The following is a 13,625-nucleotide window of genomic DNA, read 5'->3' as shown; positions in this document are numbered from 1 at the left end:
TTCAACTGAGTCTCACATTAGCTGGAGAATAATAACTCCAGGCTCAGCCCCAGAAGAACCAAGGCAATGCGGGGACTGCCTCCTAGTGGTGAATGTGGAACACTGTCAAAGGCTGGGGGCAGGCTAGGGTCTCCATGGAGTCCTCCAACTAGAACCCTGAATGAGTGCGTTCCCCACTCCATCGCCAGCACAGCACAGAGGAAGGGATAGGAGTAAGGGCGTGAGGAGGTAGGTGGCATGGAAGGAGAACCCAGGTGGCGCACGGCGGGCTCAGCCCGCTATGGTGGGCCTTGGGCCAAATTTTGCCCCCCTGGCTGGTTTTGTCCCGTTTTTACTGGAACGTGGCCAATATGCTTCATTTACCTGTGTTGTCACAATGAGTGTTTGCAGGAGAGACCTCGTGGCCCTCAAAGCCTAAAATATTCACGCTCTGGCTCTTTACAGAAAATGTTTGCTGATTGCCTGTCACTTAGATAACCTCGAGGTTGACTGTAAACCCAAGACAAACACCAGCCTGAACCCGACCCCCCCGGAAGTGATCAGTCTGCGGAAGAACACCTTTGAGTGCAACGGCACATCTTCCTGACTAGCATCACGAGATAGGCATTATCCTTACGTGACCAGGAAGGACACTGAGGCCCAGGGGCCACTGCCTCCCTGACACACAGTGGGAAAGGGTTGGTGAGGATGCAGGCACTCTGGTATTCCTGGTGGATGGCGACCGCACAGGGACCCAGCTCCTACAGGGAACATACTCCCCACTCCAGCGTCTCAAGCTCTGTTGAGGTTTATTCTCAGGGATGGACAGGATCCCTTGCTATTTCTCCTGCTTTCCACTCAGCATAGGGAACCATCCTCTCTTTAGCTCTGACCCTGAATTGGCACTGCGGAACTTTAGGGTTCATTTTTGAGGTCTTCCCGACCCACCATCCCCCAAACTGAGACAAAGTCCCTGCTAGCTTCAAACAGGGGGCAGAGAGGGTTGATGTGCCTTCTCCATCACCCCAGTGCCTCCAGCCATGTGCAGTTCATCCCGGGGCTGTCACGGAGACACCAACCTACTTTCCTCTAGCTCAGTCTGGAGGAAAACCTTCTTCACAAGCTGCAGCTCTCTAAATATCATTTATTTATGTGTGTTTTGGAGTTGCCTGAGATGGAGATGTCGTTTGCAAAATAATAGCAGCGCCCCAGCAATGAAAGGCAGACAGCCACAGTGGTGGGTCCTGCCGAGCGACGCGTCTTTCTTAACTGTTTAGCTTATGAGGACGCACGAGTGGAGCACTTAGACTAATTTCAGGGTCCTTTTTTCCCGTCTGTATGAACTGCTCAGCCCTCTTGAATGTCGAATCTGTGTTCCTAATTGGATCTCATCAAAGCTATCTCATTGCCTTCAGCTGGAAGAGGCGGATCTGGATTGAAGAGAGGGGACGGGATGGAAGGAGACGTCTGGGTGGTGGCTGTTGTCCTGGTGAGCCCTAGGCAGAGTGGCGAGTCTGTGACTTGGCTATGACCACCCAATCCCCTGCATGTCTCTGTTCTCACTCAAAATACCAGCATAGCAATGTTTTGCAAAGTCCTCTTGCATTAGAGGCTGCATGTGTATTAGACGTGGCTAAGGCATCCTGTGCACTTTGTGCGGTGTAAGTCCAACGCTTGAATGTGGCAGAAGCATCCTGAGCTCAGTTCTACAAATAAAGAAACAGAGGCAGAGAGAAGGTGAGTAAGAGGCTCAAAGACACACAGCCAGTGAGTGGCTGAGCAGGGATGGAATGCAAGGTGGAGGAAGAGAGGAAAAAGGAGGCAGTGATGTTTACAGTGGGTGTCTGTCCCTCTCCTTTCCTTCTCACAGACGCCGCCAGGGTTGAGCACAGGTCAGCAAGCCAGGACTCTCTTCCCCTCTCCCTCCTGGCAAGAAGCTGAGGGAAGATCACGACCAATCTTTCTTTTGTTAAAAAATTATTTATTTGAAAGGCAGGGTTAGAGAGAGGCAGAGGCAGAGAGAGAGTGTGAATGAAAGAGAGAGAGAGAGAAAGAGGTCTTCTATTGCTGGTTCACTCCCCAATTGGCCGCAATGGCTGGAGCTGTGCTGATCCAAAGCCAGGAGTCAGGAGCTTCTTCCGGGTCTCCCACCTGGGTGCAGGGGCCTAAGCACTTGGGTCATCTTCTACTGCTTTCCCAGGCCATAGCAGAGAGCTGGGTCAGAAATGGAGCACCAGGACTCTAACTGATGCCCATAAGGGATGCCAGCACTGCAGGTGGCAGCTTTACTCACTACGCCACAGCACCAGCCCCCCATTCTTTCTTAAGTTAGTAAGCTTTCTTCTTGTTAACAAAATGACCAGGAGAGCATTCCACAAGATTTGAGAGGAAAGGCACTAAGAAGACCCCAACTTCTGATATATTCAGTGCTCACATGCATTCTTGGTATGTGGTACAGAACAGCTTCATGGAGATTTACTTCTTATTTTATTTTATTTTATTTTATTTTATTTTTGACAGGCAGAGTGGACAGTGAGAGAGAGAGACAGAGAGAAAGGTCTTCCTTTGCCGTTGGTTCACCCTCCAATGGCCGCCGTGGCCGGTGCACTGCACTGATCCGAAGCCAGGAGCCAAGTGCTTCCTCCCGGACTCCCATGGGGTGCAGGGCCCAAGCACTTGGGCCATCCTCCACTGCACTCCCGGGCCACAGCAGAGAGCTGGCCTGGAAGAGGAGTAACCGGGACAGAATCCGGCACCCCGACCAGGACTAGAACCCAGTGTGCCGGCGCTGCAGGTGGAGGATTAGCCTAGTGAGCCGCGGCGCCGGCCGGAGATTTACTTCTTTAAAAAAATCCACAGGACTTAACAGAAATGCTCTCCTAAAGCCTTCCCTGTGCCAGATCTTATAAATGAGATAAATGAATCTCACTGTGGACTCTTCTTCTTGAATCCAATTGTTGTAAGCATATACTGTGAATTGTCCTGCCTTCTAACTCTATCACAATCAACATTATGCATCTAGAGGCAAAGAGTGTTCGATGTTTACCAGAAGCAAGAGTGTAGTATGAAATTTAGCAACATAATCAAACATATATTGGGCCTTGAGATGCAGTCATCTTTATAAAATTATTTATTTATTTTCATTTATTTGAAAAGCAGTGGGAGAGTGGGAGCGAGGGCGAGAGTGATAGAAATTGATTGATTTATCTTCCTTCTGCTAGTGTATCTCTCAAATGCCCACAACAGCCAAGGCTGGTCCAAGCTGAAACCAGAATCCCAGATCTCAATCCAGGTTTCTCATGTGGGCGGCAAGGACTCAAATACTTAGGCTATCACCTGCTTCTTCCCATGATGCTCATTACCAGGAAGGTGGATTGGAAGGGGGTTAGCCAGTACTTGAACCAGACATCCCTAATATGGCATGCAGGCATCCTAAGTGTCATCTTAACAGTTGCCCAAATGCCTGCCCCTTAACTCTTTCATCTTAGCACATACGTGCAGGAGATACACTAGGAAAACCATGCTGAGAGCTGACAGGAGGAGCTGGATCACACGCAGCCCTGCTCTCAGTGCTCTTACAGTCCCACAGCAGACACACACACAAAAAGCTGTGCCAAGTGCAGAGAATGCCTCTTCACAAGGCCACGGAATGTGGTGGAAGACAGAACACAATGCAATCAAACTCAAGCGCCTTTGGAACTAGGTGCCGTGGGTTTTGAATCTCCGCTTTCTTTATAGGTGACCTTCAGCTGGGAACTGGGGTTTGATTTTCTCATCTAACAAGCAAGGATAATAATGGTTTCTTTTTTTTTTTTTTGCAGATCTGTAAAGGATAATATGTGACACCTGCTTAGAAGGATGAATGACAGTGGCCTGTTTCAGATCCATGGGACGATTGCCTTGAGCCCATGGACTCTGTTGAGGCTCCAGCCCCTTCCCTGACCAACCAGCCAGCAACCTGTCTCCAGCAGATCCTGGGCATCTCACCCCCTGGGAGAGCTCAGCGTGGAAATGGCTTCCTGGCTTGTCTGGAGACAATGGTGTACAGAGAATGTAATTCCCTCCCTAATCACCACATTGGCTAAAGCAAAGTCAGTGCTGAAGCACGAGACCCGGTGGGGAAGGGGAGGTGTGCACATGGGTTTATAGGGGGGCAGGTCTACTCCTTGCCTTGTTCATCTCTTGAGCAGAGAAGGAGAAATAAGCAATCGCTCCCTTTTTGTGGGGTGTTGGAGCACATTTCCTGCCAACAGTACCTCTCACAAGGGCAGCGGCTTGACACCTAGGCAAGGGAGTGTGTGGGGAGAGCAGGACAAGATAAAATTGCAAGTGACAGCATAGCCTGTGTCTGCAATTACAATGCATTGTAAACAAGGAGAATTGCAATTCCAACTGCCAGGCATGGCCAGGATTGACGGGGACAGGGCCCCATCGAAGGGGATGGCAGAACATCGTTGCTGAGCCCAGGACAGAGCAGGGACAGGAACAGATAGGGTTGACCTGGGGGCTGCACTGGGGGCATGGGACAAGCAGGGGCTGGAAAGACACCAGGAAGACCAGGGAGCAGGCAGTAGGGAAGGAAGAGGAGAGAGCACCAAAGGTCAACTTTGAACAAAGAAAGGTGTGTGTGTGTGTGTTGTGAGGGTCAAAAAGAAAGAAGAAATTTCAGACCCTGATTGCATGATTCCTGCCACTGCTGTAGGGCAAAACAAACTCACCTAACTCTTTTTGAGAAACCTACTACCTGCCAAGTCATTTAAAGCTCACATTGTTGGGACCAGTTCTGTGGTTCAGCGGGTTAAGGCCATGGCCTGCAGCACCAGCATACTATATGGGTACTGGTTTGAGCCCCACCCGCTCTACTTCTGATTCAGCTCCCTGCTGGTGTTCCTGAGACATCAGTGAGGATGCCTCAAGTCCTTGGACCCTTGCACCCAAGTAGGAGACCTGGAAGAGACTCCTGGCTCCTGGCTTTGACCTTGGCCCAGTCCTGGTTGTTGTGGCCATTGTGGCCATTTGGAGAGTGAACTGGTAGATAGAAAATCAATCTCTCTCTCTCTCTCTCTTTATCCGTTTTTCTCTGTAACTCTGAATTTCAAATAAATATATTTTTTTAAAATCACATTGTCTCTGATTTATGATGACTTTGACTTATAATCTTTGGACTGTATGGTGGTGCAAAAGTGATACACTTTCAGCAAAAGCAATACATGTAATTTGGAATCCGGATCTTTTGCTGGACTAGCACTGTGCAGTCCCAGTCTCTCATGCTGGATAGTGTGATGACCCCCAGTCACCCTGTGGTCATGGGGGCACAGCACCAATAGTGTATGTACAGAGTGGCGAGCGATTGAGGTGCATAGGGATTCAGTAAATTACATGAGATATTCAACACTTTCTTATGGAATAGACATTGTTAAATGATGATGCCCAACTGTAGGGTAATGTAGGTGCTCTAAACACATTTGAGGTAGGCTGGGCTGACCTGGGCTGTTCAGCATGTGAAATGTGTGAAATACATTTGTAATTCATGATGTGGCCACTTTACAATGGATTTATCAGGAGCTAACCCCATCCTAAGTTGAAGGGCACCTTTATGGTATTTCTTTTTTTTTTTTTTTTTGACAGGCAGAGTGGACAGTAGAGAGAGACAGAGAGAAAGGTCTTCCTTTTTGCCGTTGGTTCACCCTCCAATGGCCGCCACGGTAGACGCGCTGCGGCCGGCGCACCGCGCTGATCCGCTGATCCAAAGGCAGGAGCCAGGTGCTTCTCCTGGTCTCCCATGGGGTGCAGGGCCCAAGGACTTGGGCCATCCTCCACTGCACTCCCTGACCACAGCAGAGAGCTGGCCTGGAAGAGGGGCAACCGGGACAGGATTGGTGCCCCGACCGGGACTAGAACCCAGTGTGCAGGCGCCACAAGGCGGAGGATTAGCCTAGTGAGCCGCGGCACTGGCCACCTTTATGGTATTTCAATTGCCTATATAGTACAGGGGGTCAAGAACTGACCTATTTATAACACAAGTCGTTTTGAGCATCTCTGATTTCCAGACCCCAGGCTAGACTTTGAATCTTAGGTTAAAAAAAATGTAGCTACTGCTCTTAAGGAGTTAGATACTATAACACCATTTTGAAGATAGAAAAGAACTCCCATCCACTGGTTCACTTCCCAGATACTCATAACAGCTAGGATTGGGACTAGGGCCAAAGCCAGCAGCCGCAGACTTAGTCTGGCTTTCCCGGTGAGTGGCAGGGACCCAATAACTTTAACCATTAGTGGTGCTTCCTAGGATCTGTATTGATGGAAATTTTAATTTGTAACCAGAGCAGAGATTTGGACCCAGGCACTCCAACATGAGAGTCAAGCTTCTTAATTGTCTTCTTAACTACCAGGCTGAACTTCCAGCCACTCCCATGAACTTTTTGAAGTATCTTTATATTTTTTACAAAGCTGTCAATAATTTTGTATTGCAATGTCGGAGCTATTCCTTTGGCCCTCGGTCAATGGGATGAGAGCCTGTTAGATGCTTAAGAAAGCATAGCTCTCTGTGATGGGTGTTGTGACATGGCAGGTTAAGCTGCAGCTTGGGGTGTCTGCATCCCATATCAACGTGCCCACATCAGATCTATTCCTAGTTCCCACTTCCAATCCAGCCTCCTACTAATGCCCACCCTGAGATGCAACAGATGATGGCTAACATGTGGGTTCCTGACACCCATGTGGGAGTTCTGGGCTCCTGGCTGTGGCTTGGCTCAGCCCTGGCTGATGTGGGAATTTGGGGAGTCAATGAGTCAATAGAAGATTTTCTCTCTCTCTCTCTGCAGTTCAAATAAATGAAAATAAACTTCAAAAAATAGATTTCTTCTCCTCATTTACTCAACCAAGACCAATACCTGACATAAAGAGTGTTATTATCAAGCAAGAGGCAAAAATATTACTTCTACAGGCAGAAAACAAGAAAGGGATCTTCAAGTTGCCATAGGCAAGGCTGGGAAGTAACATGGCTGCATACCAGTCTTCCGACAAGGTGCTCCTATTCAGAGCAGAACATAAGAACTGCTTCTCCAATGAAACCAGAGTGAAAATGGGCTTGACTTGGAGGAGGAGGGATGTAGGTTAGACACACACAAGCATATTCCAAACATGAAGATGTCCCTTTGTCATTCTACAATGAGGAACTGCCCCCTCATCTTTCCAACAAGCCATCCTCTCTACAAGCACCCATATATCTCATTGTAGGGCTATCAGATGGGAGGGGACTTTGCAGACTGAGTCCTAACCCACATGGAGCAGTGGGAGGTGGTCCTGATTTTTCTTCCCAGCTCAGCTGCATGGGCTGTCAGTAGCACATAGGCCTACAGGTCCACAGGAGAATTCACCTCTCCCAGGAGGGTCTCCAAACACAGCTTCTCTCTGCAGGAAGTCATTTAGTCATTAGTTACAGATCTGCCTCCACTATCACCCTCCTTCCCTCCTGCCCAGGAGGGCCTCCCTTCCCTAGGGACCTTTCAGTGATCAATGGAGCTTTCAGGTTCCGAGATGAGTGAATGGTGTTGAGAAGATGAGAATGAGCAGTGAGTTGCGGGAGGAGGCGTTGGAATTGGAGATTAACAGCTGAGCTGGCAAGAAACTTCCCTTTGAAGTTGAAGCTCCTGCTGAATCAACACTGCTAACTCTCCCAGCATGGGTGAACTGAAAACTGTGCCCAAAGATCTTATGTGGTTCACCCAGCCAGCTTGCTGCTCTTGTCACCTTCTGTTACCTTGGGACCCTTCTCCTAAGGGAGTCACTAGCTCACAAAACAGGGCACAACCCAGGTTCCAATCCTACCTCACCCCAGGGCAACAGAGCTCTGTCTACACGGTGGACTTCCTGAGAGAGCTTAACGGGATCTGTCCAAGGAGTAACACATAAATGGCAGACCCAGGTTTGAGTGTAGGTTTGACCCAAACCCTGTGCCCTTAACCATTGATGTTGGCCATCCCTACAAAACTCCAAGGGGAGGAGAGCGTATGTGGAAGTCTGTTTCTCATCTATAACATGGGGAAATGAGCCTTCACACCAGGTAATTGATGTATGGATCAAAACTGTGGAAGCCTTACATAGGGCCTAGTACAGAGTAAGCATTCAAAGAAGGAAAACCATTGTCATAATAACCCTTAGATGCTGCCAGTGGCTTGATATTGGGACAATAGGAACCCATCCAAGTGCTCACATGCTGAACATTCCACGGCACACCAACAATCAGATTCTGTCATATTCTCTTGGAGCCTTATCTGCATGATCTGCTTTGCACTGTTTTCTGTTCCTGTTTCTGAAACCCCATGCTCTTACTCCATTTCCTTGTTTGGGTCCACACACTTGGCTTCCCCTCATGACACTTGGTCCTGCCTCTCTGGTATCAACCCATTTCCTATTCTGAGGTCTAAGGAGCACTCAGCTCTTGGGTAGTCCACATGTGATGGCTTCGGGTAACTCTGCTCCCACCTGCTTCCTCTCGGAACTGGGAACTTATTTTTGGCACAAGTCCTTGGGGCCCTCACGGCGATCAAGTGGTCCTGGCTTGGCAAAGAAAGGACACGGGCTGATGATATCAGCTGGGACAGGACAGTTAGGAGAATGAGCTTGACTAGTAGTAGTGAGGACCAGGACATGAGCCCAATGGTCTGAGAGACCATGGAGTTATATCAACCAGTCGTCTTGGAAGGAACCTTCCCAGAATGGGTGAGAATGCATTCTAGAGCTTCAGTGAATATCTGTATACTTATTAAGCTGCTGGCCTATGGCTGGGTTTTAATTTGGAAGATATTCCAAAATGCATTACCTGCCTGGGTATCAAATCAATCCCTCTATTTTGCCTTAAACCCCCAGCTAAGGAATTTTAGACAGGGGATAATCACTCCCTGGCATCTATTGGTTTTATTCTCCTAAGCAGTGAGACTAGGGCAGAAATGCCATTGCATCCACTTAGCTTCTCATATGGGTGTGTGTGCAGAAGTTTTTCAACAAATATGATGAGGAAGGGGTGGATTGTGTCCCACCAGCATGCCTGTGTCATATTAAACCTGGCCCATGGGAGGAGCCAAACACAAAGTAACAGGTAGGGATCTGGAAAGAAAGAACACAGAAGGGGGAAACCATTGTGGTCTCATCATCGGGGATGAGAGGAGGAGGCCACTTTACCTCTGCAGAAGCTGGCCTGAGAAGTCCAGGTCACAGTGACAGGTGGGGAAGGGGCACGTGGGCAGCTTTTGATGGCTTCACTAATAGAGGGGAGCAGGTGTGAATAATACAAAGGTTCTTCAAGATAATCTCCAATCCCATCACTTTGTGGTGAACAACATGTGTCTCAGAGGAGAGAAATACCCTGTTTCAAATCACCGAGTATTAACGGTAAAATACTTACTAGAAACTAGGTCTTCTGATGTCTAACTCGGGGTCTTTCCACCTCAACCAGGGCACACACACACACACAGACGTACACATTTTTTCAGGTTAGCCATGGCATAACTTGTATAACTCTGCTTTATGAACCTCCCTTAAATATGAAGATACTTCAAAAGTTTCATGGAAAATGAAATAGTAATGTAAACTTGTTTTGATGTAAAAAAAATCTTGAAACCTGTGCATTGTTCTTCCATAGTACATTTTTTCCATGAACTTCCTGAAGACCTCTCGTACTATTTTGAGTCGTGTTTCCTGTGTCCTCACAAATCTTCGGCAGCTGCCCAGGACCTAGAGGCTGAACACAAATCTCCTCGGTAGGGCAATCAGATCTTGAGACCCTGCAGTGCCATGCCCCACTACTCTCCTGTACAATCCTTCCCTTTCATAGTACGTGAGCTACGGCTGTGTCCCTAGCATTTTTCCTTCTCTCTTGCTCACTCTGTCTGGCTTCTTGCTCATAGGCCACCAACCCACAGCAAGCTCTCAGAATCACTCAGCAGGTGATGGCTTTACTCCATTGATCAGTAAGTACACTTGGCCTTGAATTAAATGTGTCGGTGTGTCGTCTCCCTAAACAGGATGGGGATGTGGTCTTCTATTTCTTCATCTACCCAGAATAGAATAGATGCATAGTAAGTATCAGCTATCTGGTGTTTGGGAAAATTCTACCAGCACTGAATAGTCCTGAGCTTTATCATTCCTCCTAACTGCTCTAGTTCTAGGTGGAGGGCTAAGTGCTCAAATCCCTTCGTGACAGCTGGTTTAGGTGCCCATGCACTCAGATGCAGCAGATGAACGCCTCTGCTCATTTCAAAGGTGCTCCATAACCTTGAATGACTCATATCCCTGCCTCGCACCCTATGGCCAAGAAAACCTAGCCGCGGGTTCAAGGGGAAGAATGTCAACTTCAGGCCATTTTGGAAGCCAGTGGATGTCACTTCCCCAGTGAAGTTACAAATGATAATGTGGCTTTCATCTTGGGCATGCTCTCTCTCAGGTTGCTCACCTGGAGCAAGCCAGCTGCCATGGTGTGAGAAGAGGCCAACTTGGCAAGAGCCCAGCAGGTGTCAACAGCCCTGTGAATGAGCTGGAAGCAAGGTCTTCCATGGGGTCCCAGCCCTGTCTATTGGCTAACAGTGGCTTGGGGCCAACAGCCATTTCTATGCCTCAGGTCTTTCCTCAGTGAAATAGGGTAAGTTTTCTAACCACCGTGTTCAGTGATACAAGGAACAAATGACAACATGAGTAAATTATTTATAATAGTGCCTGGCACTAGGCAAGCACTTCACAAAGGTCTATTATTAGTCACCTGTCTCTGTCCTGGCCTTACTTGGCGCTCACCTGTGAGACACACAGACTCATAAACCTCCTCCTAGACATAGTGATTTGGATTTTTCTCTGTCTCACATTTTGTTCCACCAAGTCTGACCGTATTTTGATCTGTGGCCACCTGCTCTTTAATGCTATTGACCACTGTGCTTCCCTCTGTCTGATTTTCTTCCTCCCATTGTTTCTGATCAGTGGTCATGAAAAGAACAGAGTTCTGTACCTGGTGCTATGGAACACTGAAAACAGAGCTGCACTTACGGCAGCGTGAGCTATGATGGGCAAAACAAGGCTGGCACACATGAGGTTGGATTTAAAAATCTACCATCCAGCACTAAATCCGTTCCATGCCTGGGTAACTCATAAATTGTCCAATTAACCAATATTTGTGAGTCCGCATACCTGATTAACCTGAATAACTCGAATCTGTCCAGGATGGCAAGGCAGAATAATAAGGTGGGAACAAGTATGGTCTTTGAAGTCAGCCTTCTACTAGCTGTGTATCGCTGAGAAATGCATGTGGCTTTGTGGCCTCATCTGTATTATGGGATGGTTACAGAACCCACTCCAGAGAGTGAATGTGAGAACGAACGTGGGGTAACAGCCGGGCAGTCAGCACTGCCTAAGGTCCCTCTCTTTTTCCACCTGCCCCTACTATCCTATCAAGGACTGACTTAGTTTTTAAGTTAATATTGATACAGTGCAGTGCCTGATACTCTTTTCTATAAATGCAGTTGCCCCAGATTTAGTGTGAGATCAGTGATATAGATTATTCCTTCCAAAGAGTTAAAATTACTTAAAAAGGAATCCCTGAGAGCTGAAGCTGGTTATGTATTTCTTTTTAAGAATGCACAATCCTTTTCTTTAAAGCACCTATGAGAAGAATGGAGAATGATAGTGTCTAGAGAAACCACCATATTAGGTACCCACTGCTGTGTAGCAAAAAAAACAGCTACACAGAAATCTACTGTTACTATTTCATAGCTTCTAGGCTCAACAATCTGGGTGCTCTGGCTCAAGGCTTCTCATGAGGTTACAGTCAAGCTGTTGTCCAGGGCTGTGGTCACATCTAAAGACTCAGCTGAAAAGAGAAGGTCTATGACCTGTTCCCTCAGCTAATCTTTGGCTGCTGTTGGTCCTTTGACAAGGGGCCACTCCTGAGGGCCACCTCCTGTCCTGACAGCTGGCTTCCCCCAGGAGGATCAACCCTACACAGAATGGGAGGGCATGCCCAGGAGGAAGGCCATTGTCTGTGTATAACTGAATTATGGTCTCTTTGTTTAGATTGAGACAAGCGCCTGGCACTGTAGAACAGCAGGTTAAAGCCCAGCCTGCAGCGCCTGCATCCCACATGGGCATCGGTTGAGTCCCAGCTGCTCTACTTCCAATCCAGCTCTCTGCTATGGCCTGAGAAAGCAGTAGAAGATGGTCCAAAGTCTTTGGGCCCCTGCACCCACATGGGAGACACAGAAGAAGCTCCTGGCTCCTGGCTCTTGGCTTTGGATCAGCTCAGCTCTAGCCATTGTGGTCATTTGGGGAGTGAACCAGTAGAATGGAAGACTCTCTCTCTCTGGCTCTACCTCTCTCTGTAACTGTCTTTCAAATAAAACTAAAATAATTCTTTTTCTTTTTTTTTTTACTTTTTGACAGGCAGAGTGGACAGTGAGAGAGAGAGAGACAGAGAGAAAGGTCTTCCTTTTGCCATTGGTTCACCCTCCAATGGCCACCACGGCTGGCGCGCTGCGGCTGGCGCACCGCGCTGTTCTGAAGGCAGGAGCAGGTGCTTCTCCTGGTCTCCCATGGGGTGCAGGGCCCAAGCACTTGGGCCATCCTCCCCTGCACTCCCTGGCCACAGCAGAGAGCTGGCCTGGAAGAGGGGCAACCGGGACAGAATCCGGCACCCCGACCGGGACTAGAACCTGGTGTGCCGGCACCGCTAGGCGGAGGATTAGCCTGTTGAGCCACGGCACCGGCCAAATAAAACTAAAATAATTCTTTAAAAAAAGATTGTGTCAATAAACCTAGCACATACCCAAGGGGTAGGGAAGGCACAAGGTATAGGGAATACAGAGGGCAGGACTATCAGCAGGTTAGGTCTTAGGGCTGACCTACTGGCTGCCTGCCCCAAGCAACTGGACAAGCGTGCTTCAAAGGGCTCCTGGGAAATAGAATCTAAAGAAAAGCTTATTTTACCACCCCCAATTCTAAAACCCATGCATAGGTTTTCATAACTTGTATTTTCTTCATTTTAAAAATTCATACGAAGAGGACAAACTTCATATATCCAATTTTAAGACCATAATGGGACTTCCCAATCTGCATCACTCCCTTCTCTTTCTTTTCTTTTTCTTTTTTAAAGTTTTTGCCAGAGCATCCTTCCAAGCTACTTTATAGTCACAGACTTAATCCCCCATAAATAAAGAAGTCAAGGGGTGGACAGTAGAAAGTCCACTCTTCCTCCGGAGAAGAGAGAGGGACTATAAACAAGAACCATGGATTTCATGAAAGCTCCTTTTATATACAGATTTCAGAATTCTTTTTTGCACAAAGCAACCTATCGTTAATTCTACCTTCCATAAAGTGTTTGAAGCATCCTTGTTCAGAGGTGACCTCTGGAGAGACGTTCATGCAGGTAGCTTTGTAGGCCTGAGATAAAGAAGAAAGAACTGAAATAGTGTTCAAAAGGCTGAGCAAACACACACACTCATACACATGAGAGACTCCAAAGGAGAATCTGTGACCATGCTGGCCTTTTATTTATTTTTTCTTAAAGATTTTATTTATTTATTTGAGAGGTGGAGTTACAGACAGTGAGAGGGAGAGACAGAGAGAAAAGTCTTCCATCTGCTGGTTTACTCCCCAAATGGCCGCAA

The sequence above is a fragment of the Lepus europaeus genome, chromosome 7, assembly GCF_033115175.1.
Source record: "Lepus europaeus isolate LE1 chromosome 7, mLepTim1.pri, whole genome shotgun sequence".
Lineage (NCBI taxonomy): Eukaryota > Metazoa > Chordata > Mammalia > Lagomorpha > Leporidae > Lepus > Lepus europaeus.
The sequence above is the reverse complement of the archived record's forward strand: the minus strand, read 5'-3'. Positions refer to the sequence as shown.